General features: G+C 49.4%; 1 long non-coding RNA gene across 1 annotated transcript in view; it reads right to left on the bottom strand.

Moving 5' to 3' along the window:
• Positions 1-24940, bottom strand: part of LOC119963459 — a 39156-nt gene extending 14216 nt beyond the window's left edge. The window contains exons 1-2 of the long non-coding RNA XR_005460110.1: positions 24709-24940; positions 257-384 (exon numbers count right to left, since the gene is read on the bottom strand). This is a non-coding gene — a long non-coding RNA (uncharacterized LOC119963459). The remainder of the gene's footprint in view (positions 1-256; positions 385-24708) is intronic.
• Between the last annotated feature and the right edge of the window lie 1656 nt (positions 24941-26596).

The following is a 26596-nucleotide window of genomic DNA, read 5'->3' as shown; positions in this document are numbered from 1 at the left end:
CCTTGAAAGGGTCACTTTTAGGGTTCACCCGGAGGCGGCAACCGTTCGTCGACTTCTTTGCGGAAAATTAATCGTCAGCAGAAGGGGGGGTGTGGTTAGTTTAGCTTAGAATAGGGGGTTAACAATAGGTGGGACCAGTAAGGGAGGGAGACGGCTTTTGCACTATGTTTATAGTTTCATGTACATTGTTTATTGTGTTGTTGTTATAATACCAAAAATACTTCAATAAAATGTGTATTAAAAAAACGTTACTCACCCACGACGTCTTCCACCAAATCAGTAAAATGTCCCTGGTCAGGTGCTGTTGATGACGATTCTAAACGTGCCGTGGAGAATATTGTTTGAGATGAGGCTGATCTGGCTGTTCCCAGCATTGTGGTATATCTGCAACAAGGAGTAAATGATCAGATTTAAGTACATGCAGCAAGCCAGGCATGTTGCAACACAGACAAGTGCCCAGGACATTTCATGATACATTAGTCCTTGTCGGTCCAGATGTCAGCTCTCTCTCCAGCTTATGGATCATCAATGCTGTGTTTGCCTCCCTACCAATAATCTTCTATTATTGCCTCTTTGAAGAGCTGAAGGTTTATGCTGATAGTGTCATCGAGATTTACAGCATGAAAACAGGCCCTTCGGCCAAACTTGTCCACGCCGCCCAGTCTTTACCACTGATGAGCCCATCCATCAGGTTACTGCCTCTTACAGTCCAGTGCTTCCCAACCACTGTGCCATGTACTGTGAAAAAAGATTCAAAATTCGGGCAGCACGGAAGCACAAGTGGATAACACAGTTGCTTCACAGAACCAGGGTCCCAGTTTCGATTCCTGGCTTGGGTCACTGTCGGTGCGGAGTCTGCACGTTCTCCCCGTGTCTGCATGGGTTTCCTCCGGGTGCTCCGGTTTCCTCCCACAGTCCAAAGACGTGCAAGTTAGGTGGATTGGCCATGATAAATTGCCCTTAGTGTCCAAAAAGGCTAGGAGGGGTTATTGGGTTACGGGGATAGGATGGAAGTGAGGGCTTAAGTGGGTCGGTGCAGACTCGATGGGCCGAATGGCCTCCTTCTGCACTGTATGTTCTATGTTAAAAAGATTCACAATTCATGTAATTAAGCGAAAACTATCCTTTATCTTCAGCTCTGTGGTGCCATCTCCGAGACCCAATGAATCTTGGACCTCCCCTGTATGCGCCGAATGGGAAACAGCCACACATGCGTCAGGCCCATGTGCATGAGCAACACGACTTGGCGCTGAAGACAAAGGTCCCACCCGCCTGCACAAAAAGCGAAACCTCAAAATGGTTGGGAGAAGCAAGAGAGTGGAAGAGGTAAACAAAATTAGGAGAAAGGACAGGGAGCAGTTAAAAACAAAGTTCCCAATGAGGGAATAAGGCAGAGAAAATAGGAGACGTGTCTCAAAATTCTTTTATCGTTTAAGTCACTGTCGTCCCAGAGACCATAAGCTGCTTTTCCTTGTGAGGGGGAGAGTTGACCGGTGGTGATTTAAGATGGTCACCACACCTCCGGTGAGGGGCACCATTGAGAAGACAGGGCCTTCATGAATAACCTCAGGCAATCTGGGAATTAAGCCTACACTGGTGGCTTCACTTTGTGTCACACATTGCTGCCCAGCCAACTGAGCTGAACCGGCTTTTATAATATGGAGGTGTGCCGTGACATGTGAAAGGTTGGGAACCACTGCAATAGCCATCTAGCTTTCTCAGGGCAAAGATAATACCTGTGTGAACAAGTATTTTTAACTCTGTATTTTGGGGTTCAGTACAGTCTCAATAGAGCTGATTAGCTCAGCTGGCTAGATATCCCCAACAGAATAGCACCAACCGTGCAGGTTTTGATTGCTGACCTGGCTAAGGTAGACTTGGGGCCCACCTCCTTGCTCTGTCCCTGAGAGCAGAAGGCAGTAGCCAACCACCACAAACAAAGTGCCAAGCATCAAAGTGCGGGATGCAGTATCATCAAACAATGGCTTTGAGCAAAGCACATATACCAGCGTTTCAATATTTTACATCTGGCATACCTGATTGTAAAGTGCCTTGTTACAAACTGTTTGAGAGCTTACTGAGTGCATTAAAATTATCAACGAGATATGTGATCAACACAAGCCAGCCCTATCTTTCCATGCATTTTTTTCTTGGTCTGCTTGTATTCGTTTTGAATTATCTCCATTAATTCCCCTTTCATCACAATTGATAGAGGTCATCGATTATAAATTAAAATGTTCTAGAAATCATTGAGTCCCAGATAGTGCAGACACATCTTCTTTCCAAATTGCAGGGCTCACAGGCAGCTCAGTGAGTCAGAAATGAGACCAGTTCAGCTAATGAGTCAGAGGCGAAAGCTTTACTTCTGGTGTGAGGTGGGTGGAGTGGAGGTGGAGGGGGTTTCAAGGCTTCTCAAGTGTTGTGGGCTTTCTAGGAAGGCTCTGACACTTTAAAACACAGCAGTTTTACAAGCATTGGGCCGAGGGAGCAGGTGTGAGGAAAGGGGAAGTCCTCCAGGCCTGAATCTATAATAAACTGTCTGATCTGGTCATCAGCTGTCAGACAGAGCAGTTCAGACTGAGAAGGTCACTTCAGAGTTTAAACAGGTCAGACCAGGATGATAATTTAGAGGGTTTCCTGAAATCGGCAAGAGTGATCTTCACAACATTTTGTTCCCGGGGGGGGGGGGGGGGGGGGGGGGGGGGGGGGGGGGGGGGGAGCTGGATGGGGGCTTTAGGAGGTGGCTGCAGACAGGGATTGGGAGATTTGGGGATCTCTTCATGCAGGAGGGTTTCCCGAGCCTTGAGGCATCAGAGGAGAAGTTTGAGTTGCCGGGTGGGAACAGGTGTCGGTACCTACAGGTACGGGACTTCGTTCGGAGGCAGGTTCCAAGCTTTCCTCGCCTGCCCCTGAGGGGACTACAGGATAAGGTGATGTCAAAAACGGGGGTTGGGGAGGGGAGGGTCTCGGAAATATATAAGGAGTTGATGGAGTGGGAAGGAGTTCCTATCGGGGAGGTGAAGTGGAAGTGGGAAGAGGAGCTGGGAGGAGAGTTGGAAATCGAATTCTGGGAAAAGGCTTTGAAGAGAGTTAATTCATCCTTGTCTTGTGCCAGACTTATCCTGATCCAGTTCAAGGTGGTTCATAGGGCCCACGTGACAGTAGCCCGGATGAGCAGGTTCTGGGCGTGTCTGAAGTTGAGGGGATTTTGGCAGGGATTTGCGGACGTTATGTCAGAGGTCCTGGAAGGGAGCGTGACTCCGAGTCCAGAATTGGCAATATTTGGGGTATCGGAGGATCCGGAGGCCAAGGGGGAGGGGGGGGGAAGGGAAGCCGATGTTCTGGCCTTCTCCCTGGTGGCCCAGTGACGGATTTTGCTGGGATGGAGGGACTCGGAGCCCCCAAAGTCAGGAGTGTGGGTCAGTGACATGGCAGGGTTTCTCAGGCTGGAAAAGATTAAGTTTGCCTTGAGAGGATCAATTCAGGGGTTCACCCAGAGGTGGCAGCCGTTCATCGACTTCTTCAAAGAAAATTGAGCGTCAGCAGTAAAGAGGGAGGGGAAAAGTGGGGGGAGAAAAATGGGAGGCATGGTAGTGTAAGACAAGGACAGGGAACTTAGTGCGCGGGTAATTAGGAAATAGGGCAGAGGGTAGTAGGGGATGTTGTTTTTAGTTTTTTTTGCATGTGTCGGCCCACGCGGTTGTTCAAGAAATGTTAAAGTGTTAAACTGTAAACTGGGAAAATTACAAATGCTTCAGTAAAATATTTTCTGAATAAAAAAGAGTGAGCTTCCGGTTGCCAAGGACTGGAAGGGGAAGCCCTAATATGGGACCCCCCATCCAGGGGAGGATTTTGGAGACAGGCCCTTACCCACAGCCTAAGCCCACTCAACCCCCTGGCAGTGGCAGAGGGGCAAATAAGTAATGGGCTAACCCCCTTGACTCCCATCTGGAACCACCACGCCAGGATAACACCTGTCAAAACTTGTACCATAGCCTGACAGGTGGAGATCCCGCTATGTTGTTGGAGCATAATGAAGGGGAGGGGTAGATATTCTGGCTTCCGCCGTTAATCACATTCTAATGAATGAATATCAGCTGTTTGCATATTCCCGCCTGCATGGAGCAGGAAGCCGGCTATGATTGGAGACGCCACCTGGCGGCAATCTTGTTTTTGGACCGACGGGTGATTTTCCGCTTGATCGGGATTCGCAATCTTAGTGCCATGGAACAGTGGATCCCGATCATAGTCTCCTGAAAGAAACAATAATTTTTCAATCTTCACTGAACCTGAAGACTGGGCTGGATTCTCCCGGTCCCCCCAGCGCGTGTTTCTCGGTGGGGCGCCGTTCACTGGCAGCGAGATCCTCTACTCTCGTCGCTTGTCAAAGGGGTTTACCATTGAAGCCGCCCCCACTGCGCCAGTGTGCCATCGGCGGGAACCGAGAATCCCGACGGTTGGAGAATTCCTGCCAAAGCGTGGCCACCTTAACCAGGTTACGTTAGTTATTTGCTGGATTTAGCGCATAAAGGTACTTTAAATTCGATGTTGTTTGGAAAAAGGGGTGTTTCAGAGTTCAGGTAAAAATTGGTAATTGGTGACCAAAGGATGTAGAATTCTGAGTGTATAGTCATCAATATACTTCAGTGTTACAGTGTATTATAACGCTTGCCATGTGTGTGTTTTGTCTTTCTTTTAAGTTAATTAACAAATATTCTTTATCAATTGTTCACACAATGACAGGGGTGGTCCTTACCGGGTTGTACAGGATAAGATGATGTCAAAAACGGGGGTTGGGGAGGGGAGGGTCTCGGAAATATATATATAACGAGTTGATGGAGTGGGAAGGAGTCCCTATCGGGGAGGTGAAGAGGATACACTAGCATTTAACATCCGCGTAGTTCGTAACAATCTGAAAACTAAAGCTGATTGGGGTCACCCTAATTGCTGACCGTGATCCGTCACATCAAAAACATTCTTGGAGCTCTCCTCCCCACATCTCGAGGCCAGGCTGATGTCTTTGGAGATCTAATTAGCCCTCTGGTTGTTGCTGGACCATCAACAGTCAGGACTGCAAATCTCTAAACTGGCACATTTTGCTTGTAACTCCATTTCTATATGACATTGCACACTCCGCTGTTGTATTAGCTCGCAGTGCACAGGTAAATTTAACATTCTTGTCAGTGAATGATAATTTTAATGCTCTGGGTGGGGGGAATTATTTGTCTTACAAAAATGACACTGCATTTTGATGCTGCTTTTGTGAGTTCAAAACATTAGTTTTTGCCATTTTAATCATAATAATCTTAATCTTTATTATTGTCATAAGTAGGCTTACGTTAACACTGCAATGAAGTTACTGTGAAAGTCCCTTAATCGCCACATTGTCTTGGTATGCAGAGTAAAGCAAATTACTGCAGATGCTGGAATCTGAAACAAAAGGGAAAATGCTGGAAAATCTCAGCAAGTCTGGCAGCATCTGTAGGATGCCCTTTCCTGCCCTTTTCTTTTGTTCAAAACATTTCTAACTTCCCTAAGTTCTGATGAAGGGCTACCATCCTGAAACGTTGGCTGGGATTTAGTTCCTGCAATGCACACCGCCCCCAGCCCCCCCACCCCACCTCCGACCCCCACACAGCCCACCTGTTGGAAAACCAGTGGGAGCGCTGCATTGCTGCTGCGTGGGAGGTCCAACTCGATTTCAATGGGCTCAGGCGCGTTACCGGCCAGTGATTTTGTTATAATTGGGTGGCCATTCACTGCAAGTAAAGGAGGAATCTGGAGTCAAACCTTTCCTTCGCATACTTTTATTCACAAATCCCAGTGAACGCAGGCACAGACTCTCTGTTCCTCCTCCTCACAAGTGAGTGCCAGATAATGAGGGCACACTTAGCAACCCCCCCCCCCCCCCCCCCCCCCCCCCCCCCCCCCCCCCCCCCCCCCCCCCCCCCCCACCCACCCCCTCCACCCCACAACGAGGTTGCTGGTGGACTTTTAAGGCTCCGAGTGGCTTCTGGAGCCAAGGGAGACTCGGGGAAGCCAAGTTGGATGCTGAAGCCATCACTAAACTCTGCTGAGCTCCGATTATAATTGGTGTCAAGTGGCTCACTGATTGACATTTCTCTGCCAGGGGGCAGGCTACCCACTTCGGACCCTTCTTGCCTCCAACTTAGTTGGGGCAGTTTTTCCAATGTCAGGATCAGAGGTGGGCACTCCAGTCCAATTTTCACCTACCCCTCGCCACTCTGGCGGCCTCAATTAAACTCTGCCTGTCAACTCGGCTTCTCTCTCACAGCTGCTGCCAGGTCTGTTGACAACTTCAGAAGATTTCCAGTGGTTTGCCAATTTGCGGATTTTAGGCTGATTATGGCACAATGTGACCTCCTGCAGTGGAATGGTTCTGAAAGGACAAGACATAGAATACTGGGTGGTCTTCTGCCTGCTATTCTAGAGTAAGAACACAAGATTATGGAGCAGAGAAGTGGCTGTGGCTTTCCAAAGTTCCCTAGATTCTGGAATGATGCCAGCACATTGTCAACTGGCTTTTCAAGAAAGGAGATAATGAGAAAACCGGGAACTACAGGCCAGTTAGCTGACTATCAGTCATCAGGAAAGTGCTGGAAACTATTAGCAAAGAAGACTTATTAACTGACTTAGAAACGCTTAGTATGATCAGACAAAGTTACATGGTTTTACGAAAGGGAAATTGTGCTTGACAAATTTATTTGGGCCTTTTGTGGATGTCACTAGACAGCTAGATAAAGGGAAACCAGTAGCTGTAGTATATCTGGATTTCCAAAAGGCATTTGATAAGGTGCCACAAAAAGGTTAATGGGCAAGATATCGGCTCATGGAGTTGAGGGTAATGTATTAGCATGGATGGAAGATTGGTTAAGGAATAAGAAAAAAAAAAGAATGGGGATAAACAAGGCATTTTCAACTTGGTCGGCTGCTACTAGTGGAGTGCTGTAAGGATCAGTGCTGGACCCTCACCTGCTTACAATTTATATTAGTGTCTATATTATATATATTAATATATAAGGGATGGAGAGTAAAGTATCGAAGTTTGCTGATGATACAAAGCTAGGTGGAAATGTAAACAGTGAGGAGAGGCAGCAAAGGTGAAGTAAGTGGGCAACAAGATGGCAGCTGGAGTAGAATGTGGGAAAATGTGAGGTTTTGGTTGTAAGCATAGAAAAGTAGAATATTCCTTAAAAGATGTGGAACTTGCAAATGTTAAATTGGGTGTGCTCAAAAAGTGGCAGCCTTCTGTCGCGTAAGACAATGGTTTGCGTTGTGGTAATTCATAATAGAAATATTTATTGTCACAAGTAGGCTTACATTGGAATGAAGGTACAGTGAGAAGCCCCTGGTCGCCACATTCTGGCGCCTGTTCGGGTACACAGAGGGTGAATTCAGAATGTCCAAATTACCTAAAAGCACGTCTTTCGGGAGTTGTGGGAGGAAACCGGAGCACCCAGTGGAAACCCACACAGACACGGGGAGAACGTGCAGACTCCGCACAGACAATGACCCAGCCAGGAATCGAACCTGGGACCCTGGCGCTGTGAAGCCACAGTGCTAACCACTGTGCTTCCCTGCTGCCTCTTTACTCTAAACCATCATCTGATGTGTCTCCGGAGCCCCCACTCTGACTTGGCTTTCTCTGCCGTATTTTCTGCGGAGGAAGGCAGCGGGCTGTGAAGGTGCACGATTTGTTGGACTCTTTTCCTCTCTGACCTTTCTCGGCCAGCTGAGCTTTTCATTTCTGCTCGTCTCTTCCAAATACCTTCCAAACTGCCAGCCTCCAGAGGTCATGGCCATCTGTGACTGCCTCCCTGTTGTCAGTGTCAATGTTCGCCATCTTCAGATCTCACTTGCAGGTGTCCTTGTAGTGGAGACATGGACACCAAGAGGTCGTGACCCAGTGGTGAGTTGACCGTGCGGACGGTTTCTGGGTGTAGGGCCATCATCCACCTGATGAACACAGCGGAGTCAGCGTAGAGGCTGTTGGCTAAGCAATGAGTGTATGCTGATGGAATTAGCACACTCCAGCATCCAAGACATGCTGAGGATACATCTCAGGCAGTGAAACTGTTCAGTCTTTGCTCCTGCCTACTAATGTCCAAGTCACACTGTGGATGAGTGCACTGAGACCACAGGCTTGGTAGGCTCACAGTTTGTTGTTCTCAGTCAGGTCTTCACTCTCTTACTCAGCTTGGAGATAACAGCTGCAGCTTTTACGACGTGTGTGTTGATTTCAGCATCAAGTGACAGATTGCTGGTGATTGTGGAGCCGAGGTATATGAAACTATCAATAATCTCCAGCTTGTCAATGCTGATAGATGGTGGTTCTGCACTGTAGGAATTCTGTTTCTATGTGACATCTCGGACCATCACATTAGCTTGGTTGTTGCAGGTTCCGGGGTTTAGGTGTTTTAGTAAGCTCAGAGAAGGGGGCAAAAGAGGGGGAGGTGTGGCACTGCTAGTCAAGGACAGTATTACGGTGGCGGAAAGGATGCTAGATGGGGACTCTTCTTCCGAGGTAGTATGGGCTGAGGTTAGAAACAGGAAAGGAGAGGTCACCCTGTTGGGAGTTTTCTATAGGCCACCTAATAGTTCTAGGGATGTAGAGGAAAGGATGGCGAAGATGATTCTGGAAAAGAGCGAAAGTAACAGGGTAGTTGTTATGGGAGACTTTAACTTTCCAAATATTGACTGGAAAAGATATAGTTCGAATACATTAGATGGGCCGTTCTTTGTACAATGTGTGCAGGAGGGTTTCCTGACACAATATGTTGACAGGCCAACAAGAGGTGAGGCCACATTGGATTTGGTTTTGGGTAATGAACCAGGCCAGGTGTTAGATCTGGAGGTAGGTGAGCACTTTGGAAACAGTGACCACAATTCGGTGACCTTTACGTTAGTGATGGAAAGGGATAAGTATACCCCGCAGGGCAAGAGTTATAGCTGGGGGAAGAGCAACTATGATGCCATTAGACATGACTTAGGATGTGCAGGTTGGAGAAGTAGGCTGCAAGGGTTGGGCACACTGGATATGTGGAGCTTGTTCAAGGAACAGCTATTGCATGTTCTTGATAAGTACGTACCAGTCAGGCAGGGAGGAAGGGGTCGAGTGAGGGAACCGTGGTTTACCAAAGAAGTGGAATCTCTTGTTAAGAGGAAGAAGGAGGCCTATGTGAAGATGAGGCGTGAAGTTTCAGTTGGGGCGCTCGATAGTTACAAGGAAGCGAGGAAGGATCTAAAGAGAGAGCTGAGACGAGCAAGGAGGGACATGAGAAGTCTTTGGCAGGTAGGATCAAGGAAAACCCAAAAGCTTTCTATAGGTATGTCAGGAATAAAAGAATGACTAGGGTAAGAGTAGGGTCAGTTAAGGACAGTGGTGGGAAGTTGTGTGTGGAGGCTGAGGAGATAAGCGAGATACTAAATGAATACTTTTTGTCAGTATTCACTCAGGAAAAAGATGATATTGTGGAGGAGAATGCTGAGACCCAGGCTATTAGAATAGATGGCATTGAGGTGCGTAGGGAAGAAGTGTTGGCAATTCTGGACAAGGTGAAAATAGATAAGTCCCCGGGGCCTGATGGGATTTATCCTAGGATTCTCTGGGAAGCCAGGGAAGAGATTGCTGAGCCATTGGCTTTGATTTTTAGGTCATCATTGGCTACAGGAATAGTACCAGAGGACTGGAGGATAGCAAATGTGGTCCCTTTGTTCAAGAAGGGGAGTAGAGATAACCCCGGTAACTATAGGCCGGTGAGCCTAACGTCTGTGGTGGGTAAAGTCTTGGAGAGGATTATAAAAGATACGATTTATAATCATCTAGATAGGAATAATATGATTAGGGATAGTCAGCATGGTTTTGTGAAGGGTAAGTCATGCCTCACAAACCTTATCGAGTTCTTCGAGAAGGTGACTGAACAGGTAGATGAGGGTAGAGCAGTTGATGTGGTGTATATGGATTTCAGTAAAGCGTTTGATAAGGTTCCCCACGGTCGGCTATTGCAGAAAATACGGAGGCTGGGGATTGAGGGTGATTTAGAGATGTGGATCAGAAATTGGCTAGTTGAAAGAAGACAGAGAGTGGTAGTTGATGGGAAATGTTCAGAATGGAGTTCAGTTACGAGTGGCGTACCACAAGGATCTGTTCTGGGGCCGTTGCTGTTTGTCATTTTTATAAATGACCTAGAGGAGGGCGCAGAAGGATGGGTGAGTAAATTTGCAGACGACACTAAAGTCGGTGGAGTTGTAGACAGTGCGGAAGGATGTTGCAGGTTACAGAGGGACATAGATAAGCTGCAGAGCTGGGCTGAGAGGTGGCAAATGGAGTTTAATGTGGAGAAGTGTGAGGTGATTCACTTTGGAAAGAATAACAGGAATGCGGAATATTTGGCTAATGGTAAAATTCTTGGTAGTGTGGATGAGCAGAGGGATCTCGGTGTCCATGTACATAGATCCCTGAAAGTTGCCACCCAGGTTGATAGGGTTGTGAAGAAGGCCTATGGTGTGTTGGCCTTTATTGGTAGAGGGATTGAGTTCCGGAGCCATGAGGTCATGTTGCAGTTGTACAAAACTCTAGTACGGCCGCATTTGGAGTATTGCGTATAGTTCTGGTCGCCTCATTATAGGAAGGACGTGGAAGCTTTGGAACGGGTGCAGAGGAGATTTACCAGGATGTTGCCTGGTATGGAGGGAAAATCTTATGAGGAAAGGCGGATGGACTTGAGGTTGTTTTCGTTAGAGAGAAGAAGGTTAAGAGGTAACTTAATAGAGGCATACAAAATGATCAGAGGGTTAGATAGGGTGGACAGCGAGCGCCTTCTCCCACGGATGGAGGTGGCTAGCACGAGGGGACATAGCCTTAAATTGAGGGGTAATAGATATAGGACAGAGGTCAGAGGTGGGTTTTTTACGCAAAGAGTGGTGAGGCCGTGGAATGCCCTACCTGCAACAGTAGTGAACTCGCCAACATTGAGGGCATTTAAAAGTTTATTGGATAAGCATATGGATGATAAGGGCATAGTGTAGGTTAGATGGCCTTTAGTTTTTTTTTTCCATGTCGGTGCAACATCGAGGGCCGAAGGGCCTGTACTGCGCTGTATCATTCTATGTTCTATGTTCTATTAGCCTTCCTGATGTTGATGGTGAAACCAGACTCTCTACAGGCGTGAGGGAGTCTGTCCATTTGCGTTAAAAGTGTTCCTCATAGCTGACCTTATCCATCATGTTATCATGGAAAGAGGAGGTCACATTGAGCAGCTTCAGCAGGCAGCCAATTTTCTCTCAACAGCTGAAATAGACCGGCCCTGTTCACATGGTCGAATACCTTGGTGTGATCGATGCAGTGGTCTCCTTTGTTCACAACATTTCTCTTGCAGCTGCTGGACTGAGAAGTTCATGTCAGTTGTACATCTTCCAGTTCGGAAAGCACCCTGTGTCCCAAATCGCCCTATGTTCAGTGAAGCAAAATCTGGGCTTAACTTGTTACTGTGCGTCAGGAGCCAGTGAGGTCCTGGAGCAGGTACATGTGCAGATTTTGCCTGAGAAGTTTAAAATTCTGATGGGTTGATTTCTGCAACTCTAGATCCTCTGCAAGTGTCTCTACTACTAAGCCCAGTGTCAGAGACTTGGGACAGATACGTGGAACTTACCTGCACAGTGACCCTGGGAATGATATGCTGGTTAATATCTTGTGTAACTCAGTGAATATCCAGCAAATCCACAATGGACTCCCCAAATCGACTACCCTCACAATCCAGCTACCTCCCAACCCCCTCAACCCAACTATCTCCCAAACCCGATGACATCCTCCCCCTGACCAGATTATCCCCTGACCCAACTACTCCCCCAACCTGACTGCCCCTCGATGAGACCCGGCCCAACAGCCCACCAAGCCCAATATCCCACTAGCCACTGACCCAACCTGACCTAACCACCAACTAACTAACCGACCTGACTACGGACCCGAAGTGACCACTCCCCCAACCTGACTGCGCTGTCAAAAACGTATTTCTTTTTTTAAAAATAATTTTTATTGAATTTTTCAAAATACAAACATTTTAACCCCCCCTACATTCACATTTAAATTATAACAAAACAAAGTCAAACCCCCCTACTTAACAAGAAAAAGAGAAAAAAAAAAAAAAGGCGCCCCCCCCCCCCCTACCCGCGCGTCTCCCCCCCCCCCCCCCCCGCCGGCGAACCGACAGTCAGACCAACTTATCATTTCTAGCAGCGTCCTCGGGCAGGCCTTGCCCGTGCCACCACCGCTACCGTACTTCCTTCGTCTTTGTCCCCCCCCCCCCCCCCCCCCTCCTCCCCCCTCCCTCCCGCCCTCCCCTCCCCTCCCGGGTTGCTGCTGTCACGGCCTCAGTTTCTATCTCTGATCCAAGAGGTCTAGGAAGGGTTGCCATCGCCTGGAAAACCCCTGCACCGACCCTCTCAGGGCGAATTTGATCCTTTCCAATTGGATGAAGTTTGCCATGTCGTTTAACCAGGTGTTAACACTCGGAGGCCTTTCGTCCCTCCACTGAATCAGGATCCTCCTCCGAGCCACCAAGGACGCAAAGGCTAATATTCCAGCCTCCCTCGCCTCCTGTACCCCCGGTTCCACCCCAACCCCGAAGATCGCAAGTCCCCATCCTGGCTTGACCCTGGACCCCACCACTCTCGACACCGTCCCTGCCACCCCCTTCCAGAACTCCTCCAGTGCCGGACATGCCCAAAACATATGTGCATGATTCGCAGGGCTTCCCGAACATCTAATACACCTGTCTTCACCCCCGAAAAACCGACTCATCCTTGTCCCCGTCATGTGGGCTCTATGCAGTACCTTAAATTGAATGAGACTTAGTCTCGCACATGACGACGACGAGTTGACCCTCTCCAGGGCGTCTGCCCATGTCCCGTCCTCTATCTGTTCCCCCAGCTCTAACTCCCACTTATCTTTCAGCTCCTCTACTGGTACCTCCTCCACCTCCTGCATAATCTTATAGATGTCCGAGATCTTCCCCTCCCCGACCCAGACCCCTGATAGCACCCTATCACTCACCCCCCTGTCGGGGAGCGCGGGGAACCCCGCTACCTGTCGTCTGGCAAATGCCTTCACTTGGAGGTACCTGAACGTGTTCCCCGGGGGGAGCCCAAATTTCTCCTCCAGCTCTCCCAGGCTCGCAAACCTCCCCTCTATAAACAAGTCCCTCAGTTGTCTAATACCCGCCCTCTGCCAGCTCTGGAATCCCCCCTCCTGTGTTTCCCGGCGCAAATCTGTGGTTCCCTCTTAGTGGTGCCCCTATCAGACCTCCCACTTCCCCCCTGTGTCGCCTCCACTGCCCCCAGATCTTGAGGGTGGCCGCCACCACCGGGCTCGTGGTATACCTCGTGGGAGGGAGCGGCCATGGTGCCGTTACCAGTGCCCCTAAGCTTATGTTGCCGCAGGACGCCCTCTCCATGCGCTTCCAGGCTGCCCCCTCCCCTTCCATCATCCACTTTCGTACCATCGATGTATTTGCCGCCCAGTAATATCCTGAAAGGTTGGGTAACGCCAGCCCTCCACTATCCCTACTCCGCTCCAAAAAGACCCTTCTAACTCTCGGGGTGCCATGTGCCCACACATACCCCATGATACTACTCGTTACCTTCTTGAAAAAGGCCCTGGGGAGGAAGATGGGCAGACACTGGAACAAAAACAAGAACCTCGGGAGGACCGTCATTTTAACTGACTGCACCCTCCCTGCCAGCGACAGCGGCACCATGTCCCACCTCTTAAACTCCTCCTCCATCTGTTCCACCAGTCTGGAAAAGTTCAACTTGTGGAGGGTCCCCCAGTTCTTTGCCACCTGCACCCCCAAATACCTAAAACTTTTAACTGCTCTTTTGAAGGGGAGCCTCCCAATTCCCTCCCCTTGGTCTCCCGGGTGTATTACAAAGACCTCACTTTTCCCCAGATTTAACTTATATCCCGAAAAGTCCCCGAACTCCGCTAGTATCCCCATTACCTCCGGCATTCCCCCCTCCGGGTCTGCCACATACAACAACAAATCATCCGCATAGAGCGAGACCCAATGTTCCTCCCCTCCCCTTGTCAGTCCTCTCCACCCCCCTGAACCCCTCAGTGCCATCGCCAACGGCTCAATCGCTAATGCAAAGAGTAAGGGAGATAGGGGACATCCCTGCCTAGTACCTCGATGGAGCCCAAAATATTCTGACCTCCTCCCGTTTGTTACCACACTTGCCATCGGAGCTGAATAGAGCAGTTTTACCCACTTGATAAATCCCTCCCCAAACCCAAACCTTTCCAACGTCTCCCACAAGTATTCCCACTCCACCCTGTCAAATGCCTTCTCCGCGTCCAGCGCTACCACTATCTCCACCTCCCCTTCCACTGCTGGCATCATAATCACATTTAACAATCTCCGGACATTTGTGTTAAGTTGGCGTCCCTTCACGAACCCCGTCTGGTCTTCATGGACTACCCCTGGCACACAGTCCTCTATCCTGGTTGCCAGGACCTTTGCTAACAGCTTGGCGTCAACATTCAGGAGGGAGATGGGCCTGTAGGACCCGCACTGGACCGGGTCCTTGTCCCGCTTCAAAATCAAGGAGATCAGGGCCTGCGACATTGTTGGGGGCAGTACCCCCCCCTCGCGCGCCTCATTGAAGGCTCGCACCAGCACTGGACCCACCAAGTCCACAAATTTCCTGTAAAACTCCACCGGGAACCCATCCGGCCCCGGCGCCTTCCCCGCCTGCATCTGGCCTATCCCTTTAATTAGCTCCTGCAGCTCTATCGGCGCCCCCAACCCTTCCACCAGCTCCTCCTGTACCTTTGGGAACCCCAATTTGTCGAGAAAGTTCTTCATTCCCCCTCTCCTCTTCGGCGGTTCAGACCTATACAATTCCCTATAGAAGTCCCTAAAGACCCTATTCACCTCTTGCCCCTTCTGCACTACGTCCCCACCCCTCTCTCTCACTCCCCCAATCTCTCTGGCTGCATCTCGCTTACGAAGCTGGTGTGCCAGCATCCTGCTCGCCTTTTCCCCGTACTCATACGCCGCACCCTGCGCCCTTCTCCACTGCATTTCCGCCTTCCTAGTGGTCAGTAGGTCGAACCTGGCCTGCAAGCTACGCCGCTCCCTTAATAGCCCCTCCTCTGGCGCCGCCGCATATTTCCTATCTACTTCTAGGAGCTCCCCCACTAGCCTCTCCCTTTCCTGCCTCTCCTTCCTCTCTCTGTGTGCCCTTATGGAGATCAGCTCTCCTCTAATCACTGCTTTCAAGGCCTCCCAGACCGTCCCCACCTGCACCTCACCTGTGTCATTCGTACCCAGATAGTTCTCAATGCCCGTTCTCACCCTTCTGCACACCTCTTCGTCCGCCAACAGCCCTACATCCAGGCGCCACAACGGGCGTTGGTCCCGCGCCTCCCCCATGTCCACGTCCACCCAATGTGGTGCATGGTCCGATATCGCAATGGCCGAGTACTCCGTGTCCTGCACTCTCGGTATCAGCCCCCTGTTCAATACGAAAAAATCGATCCTAGAGTACACTCTGTGGACGTGGGAGAAAAAAGAATACTCCCTCGCCCTAGGCCTACCAAATCTCCATGGGTCTACCCCTCCCATCTGCTCCATGAACCCCCTTAACACCTCTGCCGCTGCCGGCCTCCTATTCGTCCTGGAACTCGATCTATCCAGCCCAGGGTCTAACACCGTATTAAAGTCCCCTCCCATGATCAGGCCCCCTGCCTCCAGTCCCGGGATGAGGCCCAGCAGGCGCCTCATAAAACCCGCGTCGTCCCAGTTCGGGGCATACACATTTACCAGTACCACATTCTCTCCCTGCAGCCTACCCCTCACCATCACGTACCTGCCCTCCTTGTCTGCCACCACCTCTGCCGCCACAAACGACACCCTCTTTCCCACCAAAATCGCCACCCCCCGGTTCTTGATATCCAAGCCTGAGTGGAACACCTGTCCCACCCACCCCCTTCTCAGGCGGACCTGATCTGCTACCCTCAAATGAGTCTCCTGCAGCATTGCTACATCGGCCTTCAGTCCCTTCAGGTGTGAGAAGACCCTTGATCTTTTGACCGGCCCATTCAGCCCCCTTACGTTCCACGTGATCAATCGGGTCGCAGAGCGACCCGTCCCTACTCCCTGTCGATTAGCCATGTCTTGTCCCTTGCTCGCCCCGGGTCATCCCTTCTTTTCTGACCCGCTTCCCATAGCGATGGCCCCCCCCCCCCCACCCCCCCGGCTCTCCCCTTCTCGTCCCTGGTCTTTCCAGCAGCAACCCGGTGTCCCCCCCCCGCCCCCCCCCCTTTCCTCCCCCCCCCCCCCCCCCCCCCCCCCTGGCTAGGACCCCTCCTAGCCGCGATGTACCCCACATCGTACTCCCGAGAGTCAGCTGGTCTCCGCTGACCCGGCTGCTCCTGCCACATTCCGACTCCTCCCGGTTCACCCCATCTGCGCCCGTGAAAGATCCCCTTAAAACCCCCGAGAAAGACCCGCATAATCAACCCGCTCCCCCCCGTCCCGTCTCCCCAACTTAACGATATAAATACAAATACCCAATGGCAACTAAATACATAAATACTTAACTACATACTTAAATAACAAAATAATTAACTAACTATCAACTAACAGTGTGCCCAACCATCACCCTCCATCAAACAGTATAAATAACCGCAGATAACCATAACCCGAAAAGAAAAAAAGAACAAAAAACCCCCCCAAGCACCCAAAGAAAAAGGGTAAGAGGGGTAAATAACTAAGGGAAATTGGAAACGGGAAAAAACACCCCATAAGAAGCCAACGACCCACAATAGAGATTTCAACAGTACAAATATACAGAAACACCCAACAACTCGAAACCTTCAAAATATTCAGAAAAGTCAACCGTTCGAGAAAAAACACCCCAAACAATCCACGAGACTGTTACCCAGTTCCGACCTGGCCTGAAAAAGAAAAGGGCCACTTGCTCAATCAAGAGTCCCCCGGCGGCTACGACCGCCGGTGCTCCCAGGTTTTAGTTCGTGTCCAACTTTTCCTCTTGTACAAAGGTCCAGGCCTCCTCTGGGGACTCGAAATAATGATGTTGGTCCTTGTAGGTGACCCACAAGCGCGCCGGTTGCAGCATTCCAAATTTGATCTTTTTCGCGTGTAGCACCGCCTTTGTCCGGTTGTACCGGGCCCGCCGCTTTGCCACCTCCGCACTCCAGTCCTGGTACACCCTTACCGTCGAGTTCTGCCACTTGCTGCTTTTCTCCCTTTTAGCCCACCTCAGGACTTTCTCTCGATCACTTAGCCGCTGGAACCGCACCAGCACCGCCCTCGGGGGCTCGTTTGCCCTAGGCCTCCTGGCCATGACCCGGTATGCCTCTTCCAATTCCAGGGGCGCCGGACCGGCCCCTTCCCCCATCAGGGAGCTCAACATCTCCGCCACATATCCCGGGAGATCCGACCCCTCCAGGCCTTCTTCCAGGCCCAGGATCCTCAAATTTTTCCTCCTCATCCGAGTGTCCAGCTCCTCGAAGCGGCTCTGCCACTTCATGTGGAGTGCCTCGTGCACCTCCACCTTTGCCCCGATGACTGTGGCCTCCTCCTCCCTCGCGGTCATCTCCTGCTGCAGATCTTTAATCGACGCCTCTTGGATCGCCTGGGCTCCCACCAACCTGGTGGCCGTCGCGTTCATGGACTCTAAGAGTTCCACTTTCATCTCCGTGAAAAAAACGGAGGAGAGCGGCCTGCTGCTCCTCCGCCCATTTCTTCCACTCCTCCGATACACCGCCGCCCGCCATTTTGATTTTCTTCCCCCGCTTTTTTTGGGGAGCTGCTGCCGTTTTTCTTGCCGCTCCACTCCGGGTACCGACCATAAAATCGGTCTAGTTCTCCTCAGGGGACCTTCCCCCACCGGGATTCGTTTTTTCAGCGCCGTTGGGGCCCTCCAATTGGCCCAAAAACACCTTTGTTGCAGGAGCTTCCAAATGTGCGGCTTAGCTAGTCATAGCCGCAACCGGAAGTCCCAAAAACGTATTTCTAAGCACAGGAATATCTTAAAGATTAAATGGAACAAGTTAATGATGAATCTGTTTCAACAAAACTTTTTTTTCTAACTAGCGGGCAAAAAACATTACTCACAAGGTGAACAGTTTGAGGACAAGAAGTAGGAAATATTAGCACTAGTGCAGTTACTAAAACATAGATTTAAAAGCAATTCATCAGGCTTCATAACTACAATTTCTCCACCTTAAAGCCCAAATCCTGCAAAGCTTCACATTGAAAGAATCTGGACACAAATCCTTTCAATTATTTACATGTGACAACCAGAGCGATTTTGTTTTTGCTGAATAGGTTCCAGCTGTTAAAATCAGGATACCCTGTCAGGTAAACAATTCCTCTGAGGTTTTGAATGCTAAGTGTATCCACACCTAATTACATTTGCAACTGCCTCCTGTGACACATGTAGGTGATGTTGTCAGCGAACTGAATGCATCTCTGCGACATATCCCTGTCACTAAATCTCCATCAATAAATCCCAGGGCGTGGTTCAATGGCCATGCTGCGCTGCCCGGCTAGCAATGCTTCCTGAGATCTAACATGATCTCACGAGACATTGCAATGTAAATCCTGCCCATTGTGGGAGGGATCACTTTTTAGCAAATCGGTGTATTACAGGGAGACAGCAAGTCTCACTTTAGAACATAGAACAGTACAGCACAGAACAGGCCCTTCGGCCCTCGATGTTGTGCCGAGCAATGATCACCCTACTCAAACCCACGTATCCACCCTATACCTGTAACCCAATAACCCCCCCCCCCCCCCCCCCCCCCAACCTTACCTTTTAGGACACTACGGGCAATTTAGCATGGCCAATCCACCTAACCCGCACATCTTTGGACTGTGGGAGGAAACCGGAGCACCCAGAGGAAACCCACGCACACACGGGGAGGACGTGCAGACTCCGCACAGACAGTGACCCAGCCGGGAATCGAACCTGGAACCCTGGAGCTGTGAAGCATTTATGCGAACCACCATGCTACCGTGCTGCCGGTAATGTGCAGTTTCCTCAGTTACCCGAGGCATGGGATCTATCTCCTTCACCATGGAGACCTCGGGCGAGAGCAATTCAGTTCAGTGCTGGTCTGCACACAAGGGGGACCAGATGGAATGGCACTTGTGGGGGTCTCCCAGGGGATCGGAAGCCCCTAGGTGCATGCCTTTTGATGTGGAGATGCCGGCGTTGGACTGGGGTGAGCACAGTAAGAAGTCTTACAACACCAGGTTAAAGTCCAACAGGTTTGATTCAAACACGAGCTTTCGGAGCGCAGCTCCTTCCTCAGGTGAAGATGCCTTTTGGGCATCATGGTACTCTGGCATTGCTGGTTCCACCTGGGCATCCTGGCACTGCCAATGTGGCACTGCCAATGTGCCCAGATGGTGCTGGCAGGGGCACTGCTAGGGCTCCAGGTTGGCACTAGCAGGAGTACTGCCAGGGTTCCAGGTTGACATTACCAAGCTGGCATTGTTTGTGTTCTGCTGATTATGCTGCGGGAGCCCTGTGAAGGTTTTGGGGGTGCAGGGACCCTCCTGTGCATTGGGGCTGTGGGGGGGGCGGGGGGCGTTGGAGTCGCGGCAGGGGGCCTCTCCGGATGTCTCCGGATTTCTCCTCTACCTGATCTCTCCGGCGAGCAGAGCTCCTCAGTGTACAAAATGGGGTTATGTGCGGCCACGGCCACGCATTCCCCGCTCAGGCCCCTTATTTAACACGAGTGATGTTTTATTGCCATGTGTTTCTTGGCGCTGCGAGCACCAGGAAACACATGGCTAAACGCGCTCACTATGGGACTTTGTTCCCATTTAGTTGAATCAATTCTCCCATTAAAACATTTGAATCTGTATGTAATTGCAGGATCTGGCCACCAGAGGTCAACGTGGAGCAGTTACACTAACCTAGATATGAAAATTACTTTGTTAAATGCATCCAGCCTTTTTTATTCTTTCAATGTCTTTGTTAAAGTTGTTACATGAAGCCCTCAGCTTCTTCCAAATGCTTGGGCTTAGAATTGATGGCTGAGACAACCTGTGGGTAAACAATCCCAATGGGTGTGTCTGCCATTGGCCCAGTAATCCAGAGGACAATGCTAATGTTCTGGAAACATGGGTCCAACTCCCACATTCCAGCTGGTAGAGTTTGAATTTAATGAGTAAAGCTAGTCTCAGTAATGGTGACTATGGCAGCTATCACTGATTGTTGTGGAATAAAAATCATCTGAAAGGAAGGAAATCTGCCATCTTTACCTGGCCTGGCCAACATGGAACTCCAGACCCACAGCAATGTGGTTGACTCTTAACTACACTCTAAAATGGCCGAACTCAGTTCAAGGGCAATTAGGTGTGGGCAACAAATGATGGCCTTGCCAGCAACACCCACATCCCAAACAAAAAGAGGTGTTGGTGTTATGTTGCGATTGCGTCCAGCAGAAAACACTACAGCTGACACTGTTGCTTATCATGGGGTAGTCTGAAGGGCTCTCCAATGCCAGCACATCCGCAGGACTCTCCTGATGAAGGTGCTGAGATGAGAGCAGCGGATGGTCAGATTTCTTCAATTCTCCCCTCCAAACAATCTGGCTGCCTCAGCAAAAAGGACTACTTTGAAACAGGAAGAGGAAATGCCTCTTCTGACCTTCAGGGTGAATGCTGAATCTTGGCCTCTGACCCTGACTTGACCCTCAACTGTTTTCCAATCCTGTTGGTTTTGGTTAGATCACATAAAGGGACCAAGTGTCCAAGTGCTATCGAATGCTTGGTCTTGACTGAGAACAGAGCTGTAGAAACTGCTGAAATAGAGAGTCCCCTACCCTAAGCCCTGTCTATTCTTACATTGATGTCCATGGATGGATGGCTGGATGACTGGATGGATGGCTGGATGGATGGATGGATAGATGGATAGATGGACGGACAGATGGTCACTCTGTCTGCACAAGGCCATACAGGAAATTTGGCCTGATCGTTGTGATCCATTGTATCCGGGTCCTGGCCAATTTTTCCATTGTCGGAGAAAATCAACAAAATAGCTGAGCAATATCAGTTTAGGCTGATATTTTCTCTTTGTATTAGAATGCTGCGACCTGAAATTAGATTGTGAGATCTGAGCGCATAGAATTATAGAATCCCTACAGTGCAGAAGGAGGCCATTCAGCCCATCGAGTCTGCACCAACCCTCTGAAAGTGCACCCTACCTTGGCCATGCCCACCGCCCTATCCCCATAACCCCACCTAAACGGGAAATCTTTAGCATGGCCAATCCAGCTAACCTGCACGTCTTTGGACACTGGGAGGAAACCGGAGCACCCAGAGGAAACCCATACAGACATGGGGTGAACGTGTAAACTCCGACACAGTCACCCAAGGTTGGAATTGAACTCAGGTCCCTGGCGCTGTGAGGCAGCAATGCCGCCATGTTGTTTCCTTAGCTTCCCACGATGCATCTGCATGGTTAAACCTGCTGTATTGATTGAATAGTCATCCTCAGCTTCTAGAATTCCTGTTCAGTCGTTTTTCAGAGTTATCTGGAGAAATGCTCGAGGTTAAAATCTTTGTAGAGGTAGCAATTATACTGAATATTTGGATTACAAAGGAGCTGAGATACCTATGATGAAATTTTCTGTTTGTAAGACCATGGGAGGGGAAATGTGTATAAGCTTTTGTTTAAATTAACATTTTAAAGCCTGTATATTTTCAGACAGTCCCTAACTGAGGCGGTGGGGTGCTGGGTAACTTTGAATTTCTAGCTGCGATATCAGACTTCTGGGAAATCAAACTGTGTCCTCACATTGCTAAGGAAATGGCAGCTGATTGGGGAAAAATCCACAGAGCTCTGAGAGATCAGATGGCAGCAGGAGGCCGTGTGTAGCTGTGTGTGTGTGTGTGTGTGTGTGTGTACAAGGCAGCTGAAAGGAAATGAAACCTACAGACAGAGTTTAGCAGCAACAACGATGGTGAAATAAAGTTATTGCTGCTGCTTCTGTTATTTTATCAGCCATGGCCATGCTGTGTCCCAGAGCGTTATTGGGTGGTCGGATTAGGATGGGAAACCTACCCAGTCAGGATTGTTTATGGCCACACAAAGGAGGTCCTGTTGAAGTGGCCACTTCAGAGTGATGACCGTATCTATGGAACTTAGATGAAGTGAAGCTGCTGTTCAGAGGAAACTCAACGATCTATTCCTGTGTGAAGAAACGGACCTGTGCTCAACCTGAAAAAGGAGTTGTGAACGACTTTGGGGCTGCATTTAATGATCAGATTTACTGTGGGACGATGAGATCTAACTTTGTTATATTGGCTATGTAAAGTGTAATTTATAGTTTCTATTCATTAATGTTTAATTAATGTTGATTTGGGCGAAATCTTGTCTGTCGATTTCTTCTTTTTATTCGTTTACGGGACATGGGCGTCGTAGACTGTTCCAGTATTTATTGCCCTTGAGTTCGGAATCAACCACCTTGCTGTGGGTCTGGAGTCACATGTAGGCCAGACTGGGTAAGGGCAACAGATTTCCTTCCCTAAAAGACATTAGTGAACATTTATGACAATTGGCAATGGTTTCATGGTCATTATTAGATTTTTTTATTGAGTTTAAATTCCATCACCTGCCATGGTGGGATTCGAACCGGGTCCCTAAATCATTATCCTGGGTTTCTGGATTACTAGTCCAGCGCCAATACCACTACGCCACTGCCTCCCCACGAGGAGTCATAGAATCGGAGAATTTACAGTGCAGAAGGAAGCCATTCGGCCCATTGAGTCTGCACAGGCCCTTGGAAAGGGCACCCTACTTAAGCCCACACCTCCAACATATCCTCGTAACCCAGTAACCCTACCTAACATTTTGGACACTGAGGGGCAATTTAGCATGGTCAATCCACCTAACCTGCACATCTATGGAGTCATTCTGTTTGGTGTCATTCGGTAAGTTCAGTTCTTTTCGGTCATTGGGCTCCACGGAGATCATAACAGAGCAACAAAAGAAACAGTGCAGTAAAGTACAAACACCCTGTTGTAGGATTTAGCTCTGTAGAAACGTCATAAATGTTGGTTGTGGGAGAGGGGGGTGGAGTGAGGAAGAGAGAAACAGAATGAGAATGAAAGAGCTTCTTATCGCCCAGCTTTGAGAGTGGGTGGAGGGCAAAGGGCCGGGGTTGGGAACATGGAGGAAGTGAGAAAGAAGGGAAAGGTCGGAGGAGAAGTGGGAGAGATGGGAAGGACTTTGAGTGACTGTTGTAATGTAGGAGATGCAGCAGCCAGTTTGCGCACAAACTATATTGTAATAATGATCAGATAAGTGTTTTTAGTGAAGCTCGGATGGGATTCAGGAGGTGGTTGAAAGGGGAGTAGATAATGTGAAGGTAATGGAGGTGGGGACGCAGTGAGGACAAGAGCTTAAAGTGAAGCATAAGCAATAGGAACAGAAATGGGAAGAGACCCACGAGGAGTCACTCAAACTCTAGCCTGGGACAGTCTGCAGCCATTGGTGGTTCCTTCCCTGACAGCCTATGCCTTACCAGGCTCAGGTCTCCCACCCAAAAGAAATGAAGGAGAAAACACAGAGAGAGGAACAAAAAGAGGAGTTGGCAGGCGAGAGAGGCCAAAGCAAAACAGGAGATGTAGAGAAAGGAAGAGCAAGATACAACGAGGAGAAAGGTGAGGGATTAGTCATACTGTTTGAATGATTGGCCTGGATTTTTACACCCTCGAGGGATGGACTGGGAGGCACAGGGAAGGCAGGGATGGCGTGCCCATCATCTTCCCAATGCCAGGCCATTTAGCCAGCGACAGAGAAGGTGGAGGACAGCCCTCCCACACAAAGGCCAATTGCGACATCTAAGTGGCCAACACTCCATGCAGCCTGGGGTTCAGAGGGGCCCCACTATTCAGGTGCTGTGAATCACAGAGGGTCCCCATGGCTGCAATGATGCTACCAACCATCATCACCGCTCCCCACCCTGCTGGGGGCTCAATGATGGGCCTGTGCCCCCCAGAGCCCACTTACCCTAATAGGAGGGCAGTGTACTTGCATGGCATTCTCTTCCACCCGGTGCAGTCCCAGCAGCAGCCATCACTCCAAGTGGCGCTGCTGAGACTACTGCGCTGCTGGTCCTCCGATTGTTCAGCAGCTCCTGACGGTGGGCTTCTGTCTTTTTGAAGGGAGCGGCAACTAATTGGTTGCTGGATGGCTAAAGAATGTCGGGAGGGGGGGGGGGGGGGGGATGAGGTGGAGCACAAATGTCTGAGGCAGGGTTGTTGAATTTGAGGCTTGTTGCTGGAGCCCCCATCTCACTGATGAAAATCTGGCCATTGTGGGTAATTAAGTAAATGTCTTGGGACAAATCCAGTAAAGATAGACATGTCACTATGTTTCTGCCGGCTTTGACTGGCATCCAAAATGATTTTCAATATAAAAGATTAAAAGCATTAAAAATTATAGTGCCCTGTGACAGATTTATTATCTGCTGTGATCAGGATTTAACTCAGGAGCAAACATTGTTCCATTTCTACATTCACCGCCGGTGACTGCTTTTCTGTCACAATCCACCGAGTGTAAATTCATTCCAAGTGAGGTAGCACTCCTGTTGCCACATTCTTCTTCTCTCACGGGCAACCCATTTTATTCCATTGCTCTTACCTCCAGCAGACTGTGCTTTAGGTTGTTTCCCTTTCTATTTGGACAGGCCGTCCGCCCGACACCGCAATTTCCCCGGCAGGGGAATCGACTGGACGAGATGGGGGTCGACACTCCACTCCCATCGGACATGAATCCCCACCTGGATGTCGAGCCGGGACTGGGAGTGAAAGGTTGTCCGCACTCGTCAGGACCATCTGAATGATCAGAGGCGAGGGCACCACTACTGAGCCAGAACTCACGAGTCATGTAGCCTGACAGGGTGCAATGTAATGAGATTAAGCAGCTGAGGAAGTGGCCCTGCACATTCAGTGCACATGCATCACGTAATCAATTAGATCCAAATGCCAGCAGCACCAAGTCACTAAGCTTTCAAAAATAGACTTCCTTTTTGCAAGTTGCATTTTAATTTGCATTTCTTTGACCTGTCATATTTGCTTCCTAGATTCGAACAGTTTATTTTTCTTATTATTCAAGTCAAAGCAGAACAAAATTGGTGACGTTCAGTTCTGTTTGATTTCACTCACTCAGAACGTGCCCCCCTTCCACCACCCCCCGACCCCCCCTACCTCTCCCACTTCCCCCATGCTCCGAATGATTTGTGCGACACTAACTTTGATTTAGTTCAGGCTGCCGTTTTTGATTATTAAAAGTTACTCGAACACAGCTGGCAATGAAACGTGGCACAAAGAGGTGGGGGGGGGGTGGTGAACGTATTGTACGAACCGTTCACCACTGTATTGCACTGTATCACGCTGTTGCCCATGTGGGCTCCACCTATGGACCATTGTACGATATTACACGGAATGTATCATGTTGGTGCCCTTGTGGGCTCCGCCCCCTTGAGGGAAGGTAAAAAGAGCAGCAGCCCTGTAGGTGGCTCTCACTAGCAGAGCAGTCGCAGGCAGGCATTGTTCTACTCGATTAAAGCCACTGTTCACTTCAACTCTCTGTCTCACGTGAATTGATGGTCGCATCAGGGGGATGAGGAGATGATGGGCCAAGTGAAATGAGGAGAGATTGGGGAAAAAAATAAGGAAGCCCTTTAGGATCTGGACAAGAGAACATGAAGAATGGGATGAAGATTAGGAAGTGTGTATAAAGGCTGGATGATCTGCTCTGCCAGATTATCACCGAGGGAGCGAAGATGAAAATTATTACGTGTGTGTGGAAGGTCTTGGAGCTATGAAGAACATTCAAGAGAGGTGGTCAAATTTGGATATTGAACCGCAACTGTTACTTGATCTGCTTTCCGTGCCAGGTGCCATGTTGGTAAAGGAGTTGAAGTTCACACCATGAATGGTGCCCGGGTATTTGTTAGAGGTCTGATGGACAATTACATTGTCTGCTGGTGTTCGGCAAAGGAATAGAATGGTATTTTAATGAGCCGCTTAGCTCAGTTGGCTAGATGACTAATATGCGGTTCAGAAAGACACCAAGAGCATGTGTTCAATTCCTGTTCAAGCTGATGTGGACTTGGGATCTATCTCCTCATCTACTCCATGCTTGATGTGGATTGGTACCCGTCAAACTACATAACCAATATTCTCTCTCTATGGAGAGAGATGCCAACGATCCTTCAGTGGACTATGGCTAATGACCTTCTTGCCCACCAAAATTAATAATCTCTCCAGTCTGCTGACCAGGAGTTAAAGAAGTAATTGCTGAGGATTTGAGCTGACACATATAGCTATACTCAACTTTCGCTGCGCAGTTGCTGTCAGAGGGGCTATTTCAGACACATGAAGGGACTTTCTGGAACACTTTGTCAAAGTTTGCTTCCTGGAAGTATTCCGAGGCTTCAACTAAATAAACCACTGTGTTTATTACCAAAGAGAAATTGCTGGAAAATCTCAGCAGGTCTGGCAGCATCTGTAGGGAGAGAAAAGAG

Source organism: Scyliorhinus canicula, chromosome 3 (assembly GCF_902713615.1).
Source record: "Scyliorhinus canicula chromosome 3, sScyCan1.1, whole genome shotgun sequence".
In the NCBI taxonomy this organism is placed as follows: domain Eukaryota; kingdom Metazoa; phylum Chordata; class Chondrichthyes; order Carcharhiniformes; family Scyliorhinidae; genus Scyliorhinus; species Scyliorhinus canicula.
This window is presented reverse-complemented; position numbering and strand designations above follow the sequence as displayed.